Source organism: Lasioglossum baleicum, chromosome 2 (genome assembly GCF_051020765.1).
Source record: "Lasioglossum baleicum chromosome 2, iyLasBale1, whole genome shotgun sequence".
NCBI classification, from domain to species: domain Eukaryota; kingdom Metazoa; phylum Arthropoda; class Insecta; order Hymenoptera; family Halictidae; genus Lasioglossum; species Lasioglossum baleicum.
In genome coordinates, this window is record NC_134930.1 from 12,225,714 (window position 1) to 12,237,260 (window position 11,547).

At 39.2% G+C, this 11,547-nt stretch overlaps 1 protein-coding gene across 6 annotated transcripts in view; it reads right to left on the reverse strand.

The window, feature by feature from the left end:
• Mamo (zinc finger protein 628-like) overlaps positions 1 to 11,547 on the reverse strand; it is a 129,988-nt gene that overhangs the window by 16,692 nt on the left and 101,749 nt on the right. The gene's annotated exons all lie outside the window — the stretch shown is intronic.

Consider the following 11,547-nt stretch of genomic DNA (forward strand, 5'->3'; position numbering starts at 1 on the left):
GGGTTTGATTCGGGGGGGGGGGTTAGGGGGGCCTGGGGGCGTCATCGATTTTGCGACAGAGAAATTCGAGGAGGGTACGCGGGGGGCGTCGTGTCCGCGCCGTCCACGCATCTGCAAAGCAAAAATCTAAAAGTCTCTGGTTGGCACACAAAACGAAACGATGTAGTATCATGTGCGGGGCCACCGTACGCGGCCGTGGTCGCGCGGGGTCCCGCGGCGGCTCGTTACAAGTATGAAAAATATCCCGGCTTGGTTAATACCGTTTAAAAAAGTTATTGCATTTGAGTAACCTATCTTGTATAGGTACGTCTCTTTTATCGTTATATTGTACAAATATTGTTGTAAGTTGGTACAAACGTTACTGTAGAAAACATAACAACTCGTAGGTTCTTCCGTCATCTTTCTCTTTTGCGTGTGTGTTATTTTCAATTGTCAATCGTTCGCACTACCTACCATTCTCTCTATCTCTCTTTCACTCTCTCTCTCCCTCTCTTTCGTATCTTGCACACGGAACACATATATACGCTCGATCTCTGTCGATCTCGTTCGCGCACGCTCTCCGTCTCTCCTCTTCTTCTTCCTCCTCTTCTTCTTTCGCTCATTGTATGTATGGAAAGCTTAGTTAAATGTTATACAATCTGTTTAGTACTATGCGAGATTCCGATCTACAGGGTGGCTTTCAAGGTATCTGAACACTTGCATTGCTCGTGTTGTCTCTCTCTGTGTGTGTGTGTGTGTATGCCTGTATGCGTCTGTCTGTCTGTTCGTGTATGTGTGCGCACGTGTGTATACGATCTGCGAGTTCCCGGAGCAAACAAGAAAGAACTTGGGTGCGAATGGATTGGGTTTTGTCGAGAGGACCAGCTGTGAACGCTCGAATTTGTTCACCGAGTATGTACCTCGCTTTTCGGAAGGTTCGGCTGTGTTCGAAAGGAGGACGACCGATCGATGGTAACCCGAACGATTTGATTCGGACTCGACGTAGGGCACGCAATCTTCTCCAACGTGTGAGAAATCGCTAAATAAACATTTTGCTCTAATCATGGTGAAACAGCTTGCGAAAGCTCATTCTGTGGTTGTACTTTCGTTAATTGAACATAGGACATCGGTTAAATTGGACTGTTTGTTTGGGCCCTTCGAATTTGTTTTCATGGTCTTTTCCCCAGTAAATACGTAAATTCTATACCCTGAAGCTGAATTAACGCATAAACGAAAATTTATTGAAATCGTGACATGCAACGTTTTCCGTTAAGACCGCAGAATTTTCTGTCGATATATTTTCCGTCTCCGAAGACCTGTTCGGCTTGGTTAGATAATCGATGGACAGCGAAATTCTCGTCTTAATACAAGGTATCCGCGTTTCCATGAAATATTAATGAAGTACTCAGACAAAGTACTCAGACGCGGATGAAAATCGAGACGACTTTTATTGCGACGTTATTAAACTCGCGAGACGTTTTAAGTAACTTCCACCCGAAGGGATTTACGGTTACGTCGGGCATTCGTGGATCTTGAACGAGGTGCTTACTAAGTACGGTAAAAGTGCGGCCTTGCATATATTCCCCCACCCCCTCGACCGACCGAGTCGATAATTGCGGAACAGGATGCGCGATCACTGAAATATGCGACGCCGAATCATTCCCGGTACCCTTAGCTTTCGCAACGTTTGCTATTGAGGGAATTGGGCGACGTCGACGTTTATCAGACCGCCTGCCCCTCTCCGCTTACCGACTGTTCTTTAAACGTCCCCGCAATGGCCACATGCGCGCCATTATTAGATAATTGTGACTTTGTCCACGTAATTCAATATCTTTTCGGAACCGTAACGCGAGAACCGCGAGCGCTCAATAGGAACGCCCCTCTCGAAACGGTGAAAGACTTCCGAGATTTTATTTCGTGTTATACGGACGAACAATTATGACTGGACTGCGGACGTTTATGCAATTTTTAATTTTCGTAGGCTCTTTTCAAGAAAGTGGAATTTAATGAAATATTAGTTTCAGAGGTAGTATGCTTTGTAGATCTGAAATAAATGGAAATCGTACTAAACTCTATCGAATTTTATTGTATAGTCTAATTATGACTGTGATACCGTTGTTGAGCAACAGAGATATTTATCAGAAATAGTTCTCCGATTTAATTCCAGTTTGTTTAACTGTGTTCGCCTTTTGTAACGTGAATCTTGTATGTGGACCGACACATATTTATTATACATATTCTCAATCTTTCCAGTGTGTAAGTGCGAGAAACTCGGAGATAAAGATCAGTATGCGATAACTAGAGTGGATTATATGCGTTTATAATAACAATAGTAGGTGTAATTTAACGCAGGGAGAACATTAGAAGAATTTAAAGGTACTATATTATTTTTAATCTATTAAATATATTTATTCTTCTAATGTTTTTGCTGCTTTAAATTACACCTATCACCATCTATTAAATATATTAAGAATGAAATTAAATTTTTATTTCATCTCGGTTCCTTGCGATTCAGAAGGAAAGTTTTTATTTTGTATAAAGGTCCGCAGTCTAGTGATAACTAGAGTGTGGATATTTTATGCAATTGTGAAAAAAGATATTAAAAGAATGTATTGTTTTCGATTTACTGACATAGACTGCGGATCTTTATGCATTTATGGCTTATGAAAATTTTCAATAAATGCTAGAATATAAAATTCGATAGAATTTAGTACGATCTTTATTTGTTTTGGATCTAAAATGGCTGTTCCCATTAAAAATAGGACAGTTTCTTAAAATTAATTTCTAAAAATTAAAAATTGCATAAACATCCACAGTTTAATTATGAAAGAAAGAAAGAGCTCACTCTTTCTTGTAAAATATGCAGAAAACTTGCATAAAGATCCACAGTCTGGCGACAACACTGGAACTATGAGGCCCGTCGAAACAACGGGTTCTGAATACGTTCATTTACGATGATCGAGATCATAAAACAAAAAATTTCCGATTAAAATCGCTGTAAACTGTTATAATCACATAATCACTTTTAATGCGCCGTAGTTCTGGTGTTCATTAATGTTCGTCATTTTCTGATAGTTTGCTTAGATCGTGTACCAAAGGGAAAAATAGTTTGTTGAATAAAATTTTGTAAAGGTAATAATTAAAAATGAGGCGACCAACAGAAAAAGATCCGTCGACTTAATTTCTGTTCGATTTCCTCCATTCACGGGGAAATTAATTTCATTCGACCGGGTTTATTTCGCGACAAACGATCATACATCGCGCGCCGTTTGCGCGAAACTGGTATACAAGGATTTACTTTCGTTATTAATGAAGGCTGAACGGATTCGCCGATACGAATCAGAATTCTATGGACTATATTAAATTCAATGTAGAACAATACATGATTCAACGCAAAATTTGGTATCCGACCGATTTAACGCGATATTCCTACTCCACTGTTGGTGTTCGCGTCTTCGTTTCAATAAATTCTGTACGTTTATAATCTCACGCCGCGCTTAATAAGACACTCAATCTTTCTAAACAGTTTCGTGAATATTCAATGAAACGGTCATTTATTACGCAGCCGATAATTGATAATAGCAATAAACGCTCTAAATCAGCTGGTTACCAAATAAAATTGCCAATAAAGTTAAATCACTCCGAGTAGCATAAATTCCCGAATTTCCGCAGACCGAATTACAATAGAAAATAATGTATTATCGAGTTCGATATTAAAATTAGACTTTTATAGTCGAAATCATGAGAATGTTATGTTCATATAAGAAAACGCGTGACAAACTTTTCTTCCCGGCTGGAGACGAATCTTCTGCAAGAATATAGAGGAAATAAAAAAAAGAGCCTTATAAAAAATATCGCGGATCGTTTAGCTCTCTTTTCGCGGAAATGTTTCATTAAGGGGGTAGTCCACCCTGGATTTGTAACTAGAAAGGAACTAGAATCTTACTAGAAAAATGGCTCGAAACATGGGTTTCGTACTAAACGTTGTTTGACCTTATTAGAACAAATTGTGGGCTGTGTGAGGGCTCATTCGAAAGAGGAAGGTTAGACGCAGCGCGCTTTTCTCACGAGGTTAACGAGATTATGTTAATAACTAATAATATGATGGCCCAAAGTAGAGAAAAAATCTAGGAAAAAATCCCGCAGATTTCAATGCATTTTCTGTCTCTAATAGACTTTTTTGGCTTATGAGATGAGAAAGGCGCGCTGCGTTGAACCTTCCTCTTTCGAATGAGCCCTCACACAGCCCACAATTTGTTCTAATAAGGTCAAACAACGTTTAGTACGAAACCCATGTTTCGAGCCATTTTTCTAGTAAGATTCTAGTTCCTTTCTAGTTACAAATCCAGGGTGGACTACCCCCTTAATGCGGACGCGTTAGGAACGTCGTAAAATTATTCACGGTTACGCATCTCTGTAGAAAGGTTATTCTCCAGTTCCGGAACTGGACAGAGTGACATGAAGAAAGCTGAAGGGCCAAAGTGTTATTTGCCACTTCATGGTATGCTTGCCGCCAAGTTCGTGGTCATTAAATAATAATAGAAATCTGCTTAATGTCAATGGGTATACCGCCTCCTTGGTATTATGTATAAATAGTCATAGATATAAATCTGCGAAGTGGCCTCAGGCCATCGAATTGCAACACTCGAAATAAATATTAGATTGGCAACTAAGTCCGCGACCTCCAAATTTTCTCAAACAAAGTCATTTATATGTATTTTCTAAGCACCAGTATTTTCGATCAAATTAATCGAAAATTCAGAGCTTTCCAACGACATACAGTTCAAAAAGAATGGTCACTGAATGAGGTTATAATGATACGATAAAAGAATTACGAAACAAAAGGTCTAATAAATTATCAAAAAATATCGAATTGTACTAACATCAACCGCATAGACTTTAGGAGACTTGCTATAGTACACATCGCATGATGTTCATATTTATCGCGATTCAAATTCTTCTAAAAGATCGAAAGAAAATGGCGCAACTTTCATAGGGGTGAAACACAAGTGGTTGTCTCGGTGAAATTCGCGAACTAAACTCAAAAATCTGAAACCCCAAAGACATGAGCAGATTTGTAACAGAATACATCCCGAGCCATCTGAAGATGTTCACCCTCTAAATTAGCAAGAAAAATCACAACAAAATGGTGCAAACGTTCGCATGGGGGATACATGGTGATTGGACTAGCGACTTGTAGGGTGAGATTCGTAGCCGTGAGCAAACTGGGAAGTCGAAAGACGTCTGTGAACGCGACTACCAAATTCCCGGTGGAACGGTGCTCGAAACTCGTCTCGCGATAAATCTCGAGCTTCCATTCGGCAACGTGGCGCGGCGCGCTCACGATCCTTCGACAACTTTCCCAAGGTTAGGCTCTAACTTTTCTGTAGGTAAAAGTCGGGGCGCGCATACGCGACGATAAACCGGGTCGTCGAATGGGATAGACGTAGGAACGTGTCACCGGGTGACCCGCTCCGCAAACTCGGAAACGCGCGTCGCCCCGAACTGGGGTAGTAGGAACAGTGTGACGGCGTGATCGGTCGTGCGGGGTTGGTAGGCGTAGGCCTAGCACCCACACACCCACCTGCCAAGAGAGAGATCGCACACATCCTCCCACATCGTCAACCTTGCAGGGGGTTGTACGTGTCGGGTCGAGGGTAGAAGTTCTAACAAGCGTTCACATGTCGATACAGTCGAGGACAAAATTCGAAAGAGCTCTCCGGCCCTCCTTCGATTACGCAACCCTCACGTTATGCAATGCCGCTCTGACACGTTTTCTGTTACGGACGGGAGGACTCTCTGCCGCGCAGAGTGCATCTGAAATCTCGCGCACGAACTACCTTAACCGGTTACATACACTTGTAAATGTTGCAAAAATCGATTTGCCAAAACTTCTTTTTCTTGCTGAGAGTATACCATCGTTAGAATATTCTGTAAACATTTTAATCGAAACGGAAATTCGTGATCGTGGTTGTTTCATGTTGTTTTTCTCCGAAAACAATTACTAATGTTGATCCTAATACACGACTGTGCAAATGAAGGAAGCACCCAGTATAATTATAAGATATAATGACAAAAACAATATCTTTATGTTGGATTTGTAGTGTACAATGATCGATTTATTGCATTTAAAGTATTAGACAATCCGCAATTACACAAATTCTCAGAAATATTCAATTAAACAGTGGAATCCTTTTTGAAAAATTACTGTGTTCTTATTTGATTTTTTACACTTTTCTATTGAATATGGCCGGGTGCTCTTCTTTCTTTTGCACAGTAGTGTATATGATCTTGTGTTTCTATCAAAAAATTGCGGAAAGACCGTATTCACGTAGTTACAAGTGTGTATAACCCCTTAATTTCGAGGATCTTGTTAACCCTGGGAATACTGAGCCATCGCCCCAGTTCGAGACGTTCTTCTAGACAATGTTTTTCACTTACAACAATGAGGTTCTTTAAACATTAAACGTAAAGGTGTATGAAACAATGAACAATTTTTTGGGAAATTTTTTACAGAATGTAAATAACTGAAATTTAACATTTTTTGAGCTGGGTTCGAGGAGCCCCCGAATGAGCCCTTAAAAATGGCAAACGCCATGCAGTGTTTAAGCATACAGCCTCCTCAGACAAACAATATTAAGTACCACACTGAGATCTTCCCAAAAATTCAGTTAACTATAAAATGCTTTTACTACAAAACTAATTAATAGACATGTCGTTTTGCAGAGCTATATTGAATAACATATCTGATGAATATTTAAATCCGATCTTTTTTATAATGAACTATGTGAAACTAACATAATTCTAACAATTTTTTTGACCATGCACATTTATAACGGACTCAGGTTTTTGAAAAGTTGGAGCATATGCCTTGTAACAAAATAATTAAATTAAAGCTTGTTTTCAACCATTCTACGATGCAGACAATTAGTGTGAAAACTATGAATGTAAATTACGTAAGCGGTTTCATCACAAGTCATTTGGTAACTGGACGACTGTGGAGTACGTTTCTACAAATAAATATCTGATAAGACGAAGAGTGCGTAGACGCGAAACAATTAACCCAATTAATGGTGACACGATGAGCCCATTAACGGCGAAATAATTAACCTAGTTAATGTCCAATTTATCTTTAGAGTCTCAGATAATAGAATCGATACATTCTCGTATTCAAAATGTACTGTTGACAACGTAATCGAGAAGCATCTAACAGTCAAGATAAACGCTTTGCTGGAAATCTCCGATTATCCCTCGTGACATGATGGCCGATAGATTTAAAAAAGTAAGCACGTATACTGTCCGCAGATATAAATAAATTGTCAGCTGCTCTGCGTATTCGATAGAACGATTTTATTTACTGGATTTTCGAATCTTCTAGAAACCACACCTGGTTCCTTTGAAAATAAGGAAGTTTTCCAAACGGTATTATAATATAATTTTCGACTTATTAAAATGATTAAAATAGGATATAGATTTTCATTTAACACCTGTTTCTTCCAATTGATTTAGATCATTTTTCTTTTGCATAAAGGTTCACAGTGTAGTTATGAATTACAAACCACCAAAAACGTTCTATCACATTCTGAGACTAAAATAACATTTTTTTCCCGATTCAGAAAGCGTTTGTGAAATTATTATAAATTATTATAAACGGTAAAAGTATAGGATTTTTAAAGAATGTTAAACTATTATTAATTGGTAGAATTACGTACATATTATTCAATTTAAAATGGGGCTGTGAGCATTAAAAATATCTTGTTAATCAGCAAGCAACATCACTAAGTTTTACAAAATGAGATAAATTGTTCGATTTAACTAATTACTTGATTACCAATGACTTTATTGTTCACCTTTCAGAATAAATAAACAACGAAAGACTTCTGAAGACCTTTTTCAAATTAGCAGCAATTCGCTGACTACAAGTACATCATACAGTGTGAAAGAATTTTCAAATTAGTCGGTACCATTACACGATGGGAAAGAGTTATCGCCGATGGATCACTACCTGCATATTAATTTCCATTCTCGCGTGCGTATCAGTGAAGCGAATAATTCGTTTGATATTTAATTTATCTTCCGTGTTCGAAGATACGGATTCAGCGGATAAATTATACACACTTGCAGCGCGGCGTCCCTTCGCTTTTCCTTTTTCCCCAGCGGAATATATGTAGTTCTACATTTCATGCAAACGTTTTTATCGGCCGATTCAAGAGACATCGAGTGGGATTTCAGGAATAAATGAATATTAAGATATTCTTGCGGCACGACGCGACCGTAAGAATCGATATAATCCAGCTCGCGAGCATTCCGAACGTGATTTAATTATTCACGGCTCCCATCAGCGAATGTGACGCGACTAATTCGCCGAGTTTAAATTACCCACACGTTAAAATTATCGAGTCGTGCGACCGAAGTTCTCCTCGTTCTTCATCTTGTCGGGGATGATTCGAATGCATTTTCAATTATCTGTCTGGAGCCCGACGATTTTTATCCGCTATCGCTTCGACATGCCAGTACTGATCACTAGACAGCGGATTTTATGCATTTACGACAAGAATGAGTAGGCGTAAATTAAAAAAGTAAAACCATTGGAAAAATTTTAAAAAATACTGTTACATTATTTTCAATTTATTAAACATTTTAAGAAAGAAAATAAGCTTTCACTTCACTTCAGTTTGTTCAAATTCAGGTACAAAGTTTTGAAATTCTACTTCTAGCGAACTCTTCTAACGCAAACAGGATATAAAGAAACTCGATAAAAAAGGTGAACAAATTCTTCCACCTGCAGCAAGTAGAAAGCCTATAAAATCACGTGTTCCATATTGCCAGGGTAAATAATTATTTAAATAATCGTTAGAGATAGTACGGAACTGTAGGGGCTGTAAATACTATCGCTCGGGGGACCGAAACACGACATTAAAAAACGTGCAACACTGTTGGTCTAATCTTTATCACGATAAAGAGCCACTAAACAACCTCGGCGGCCACTTATTTCCCTGTGAGCCTAATGCTTTGTGTTTTAATTATGTGGCCGTTCTCGTTGTTCGACGAGGGCGGTAAGGGAACGAAACGTTACGTTAAAGAGCACCAATGATCCGACGGGTGGGTGGGCGGCCAGTGTCACGTTTTTCGTTCGTGCAGTCCCGCAATCAAGTTTCGCAAAATCTGATCACATTAGCCGGTTAGGGGTGGTGGGAGCCTCGTCCGAGGCGAATCAACGTCCAGCAAATTTTGTCCGAGACTGTATGTAGGTCGCGTAGGTGGGAGAGTCGCGTTGTATCGGTGCACGTGTAGGCGTGCCGGCCTACGCTTAGAATTGCGCAGGTGGGCGTGACTTGGGGCGGCGCCAGGTGAATACACCCCTGACCTCGGTTCCGCAACTCCACGCGTGACTTCGAACATATATCGGCTCCCGATTCGCCGGTCCGAGACATGCGGTAAGAATCATCGATAGTCTTCCGTGCCCCTAAACAAGTCGCTTCCTCCATTCCTACGGGTCACTTGTCCCATTCCCTCGTTTTCCACGTAATGCACTCTGCCCTTTCTCTTCCCTCTTCCCTCGGCCAGCCGAAGACGTTCGCCACGGCCTTTTAATCAATATATCAGCTATACAGTAGCAACCAGCTCTTTTTACCACGTTTTTATTAGCTCGCTTTCTTGTTTGTTTGTCTGCTTGTTCGGTGACAAATTTTGCAATTGATTTTTCGATTAACTTCACACAATCGTTACAGCTCTCCTCGCGTTTCCAATGTCGTAAATTATATTGTATGTCTCGTTCTCAATGATAGTATTGTAGTCATGCTTGTCATGCTTCACATCACACCGTTCAGCGAATATTGAATTTGAATTTGGCGCTCTTCCATCGTCTACTTGCCCCTATGCGTTTCTCTATTTTCATATTGTTTCGTTGTGCCGAAACATCGATAAGGTTTTTTTCGCATAGCGCTCGAAGAAAAAGTTGAATTATAACGAGGCCTTATCTAGAAAATGTCAGACTACAAGAAGAACAAGCGAAACTAACGAAAAATTCGATCAACTGCAGAAACAGTTAGATAACCTAACAAAAGTGGTGGGTTCTCTAGCGAATTTACAAAAAGAGCAGAATTCGCCAAATCTACCTTCAAAAGATATAATCGGTAAGTAAAATCATTGTGGTTGTCTCGCTCGGTATTCACAGCTTTCCACACGAAAGTTGAGAGGTAATACCCATACGGTTTTACCAGTCCATACGACTTTAAAAATCAAAAAGATTGCTACGCTCCATACGACCTTGAAAGGAACGTTATTGTGATTAAGCTTAACAAGAACGATAATATCACAATTGCACAACAAGTGCTCCTTAATAATTCTTCTGCTCCTTAATTTTCACAGACGTAGAAAATAAGGAGAATAATTCGAATTTAGACAAAGTTGAAGAAGAGTTATTAAAATCCTCCGAGCTCTTGAGACATCGAAGAGTGGTGTTCTAAAGATACTGGGAATAGATTCCAATGATTCCAAATTCAAGGTAGTTAAATATCTTCTAGAACTAAAGAATACTTGATTGAAATGGAAAAATGAAGGTCTTCCAGAAAAGAATAAGAAACAGATTCTGGAACTTTATAATAGAAAAGGGGACTTCTACACCGAAGCCCCTAATTTGAATCTAGAAATAAATCCATTGCTTTCAGAAATTACAAAAAAGAGGGATCAACATTTTATAGAAACGCAGAATTGCGTGGGCACGGCCATAGCTGCCTTAGGTGCTGCAGTTTCTATGGTTAATAGAACCTCCAGAAGATGGTTTAGATGAAGATTAACTGATGTTTTTCATCAACAGTCGATGGCACAAGAAAATCTTTTATCACACCGCAGTTAAATGAAAGTGTCAAACCAATGGTGGACACGATGCTTTCAGACGAATCGCTTTATGGTGATAATCTCAAGGACAAAGTCAAAGATGTTAAAGAGATTGAAAAGGCTTGTGCAAATATCAAGGAAAAGCCTCCTAAAAAATATTTACCTAAGGTGCGAGAGCAGGGAAACTGGAAATACCCACCTGCGGGATTCCGGCAGGTGGGTCAACACCGGAGGCGTCGTCAAATAAGATTCAAGACACGGCCATATTTCGATTAACTTCACACAATCGTTACAGCTCTCCTCGCGTTTCCAATGTCGTAAATTATACTGTCTAATATTGAGATTTCCGATATAAAACAGTTTTCAAAATGTCACTTGATATCATTGTTTCGTTGTAACATTCTAAAGTTATACGAAATGCCCGATTTTTGACAGTAACGACAAACAAACGCAACTGTTCTGCAAATAAACTCGTAGATCAAAGCAACCACCATTATAATCAATATATTCTGGCAATGAATAAATGCAAGATTCTGGAGTATATTGTTGTGGAAAAACTGTTTCTACATTTTGTAATTTTTCTTACCATCAACGAATAGTATGTTAATTAATGATGGTATAAAAAATCATGTAATACTATCAGGAATAAGTTGTTTCTCCAAGACCAAAGAATGTACGGCATTGATTAACGTTGAGATAAAAATTGAACAGCCAAATTAAAATTGAAGA